This window comes from Echinops telfairi, unplaced genomic scaffold (genome assembly GCF_000313985.2).
Source record: "Echinops telfairi isolate 266 unplaced genomic scaffold, ASM31398v2 ScPeMD7_7400;HRSCAF=8409, whole genome shotgun sequence".
In the NCBI taxonomy this organism is placed as follows: Eukaryota; Metazoa; Chordata; class Mammalia; order Afrosoricida; family Tenrecidae; genus Echinops; species Echinops telfairi.
This window is the reverse complement of record NW_022111300.1, coordinates 29,371,072-29,372,533: the sequence shown is the minus strand read 5'-3', so window position 1 is coordinate 29,372,533 and position 1,462 is coordinate 29,371,072.

Below are 1,462 nucleotides of genomic sequence, written 5' to 3'. Positions count from 1 at the left end.
CAGAACAAAGGTGAGGATGGTGCAGGACCGGGCAGTCATTTGCTCTATGCCACATCGGGCTACTACTAGCCAGAGCAGTCTCAATGGACCCTAAAAGACTTAGGGAGCAATGTACTCCATAGAACAAACAGCCATATGACGTGGAAAGGGAAGCATTTGCACAAGGATAAAGCTCAGAATGCTCGCAGGCGTGGGAAAGAAGGATGAAAGAAGATGGTAAAGAGAGAAAGTCAGAGAAGTGCTGCTACACTGTGGGAATCATCATCAAGGTCACAAAACAAAATGAGTATCAATTGTTAAACAGAAAACATGCTTATTCCATATGTACACATCATCCAAATCACAATTTTTAAAATGTATAGACTTAGATGGAGAATGTGCTGATAACCATAGCTTCGTATTTTAATATTTTTATTTTCTTAAAGTTTGTATGATTCTGTCTGTAGCAATGTTTTTCCACTTCCCCTCGTTCTTCATTGAAAAAAGGATGACCAATGAAGGATTGACACATTCACATTTTGGTATGGGTGAAGAAAACTGAATATACCATGAAGCCCTGGTGACACAATTGCTATGCGTTAGACTGCTAACTGCAAGGTAAACAGTTCCAAACCACCAACCCCTCCACAGGAGGAAGATGGGGTATTCTACTCCCGTAAAGAGTTTCAGTCTCAGAAACTCACAGGGGTGGTTTTAGCCTGTCCTATCAGGCAGCTCTGAGTCAGCATTGACTTAATGGCAATGAGTGGCATTGAACGAACCAGAAGAATGATCAAATCTCTGTTGGAGGAAGTAAAGACAGAATGCTCCTGAGAAGTCAGAATAGCAACTTCCTTTTGCTTACTTTGGACATGTCATCAGAGGAGACCACGTGAGGGAGAAAGATCATGTGCTGAATAGAGAGTGGGTAAAAGTGAGCGAGGCTCCCCATGAGGTCACTGGACACAGTGACTCTGACAATAGGCTCCAACAAAGCAACAAGGATCAGTTTGGGCAATAATAGGCAACAATTTTTGCTGTTTTGCATAAAGTCACTATAACTTGGAGACAACCAGAGGGTACCTAACAACAACAATTTTCGCAGAATTTCTTATTCTCTCATCTACATAAAAGATCAGTTGGCATCCAGTTGGTTCCCACTTATGAAAGTCCCATGTGTGTAAGAGTACAACAGCTAATTCTCTCTCTCTTTTTCTTAAATCATTTTATTGGGGGGCTGTTATGGTTCTTATCACAATCCATATATGCATCCATGTGTCCAACACATTTATACATATGTTGCCATCATCATTTTCAAAATATTTTTTAATCGTTTTATTAGGGGCTCATACAACTCTTATCACAATCCATACATACATCAATTGTGCAAAGCACATTTGTACATTCATTGCCTTCATCATTCTCAAAACATTTGCTCTCCACCTAAGCCCCTGGCATCAGCTCCTCATTTTATTCCCTCCCT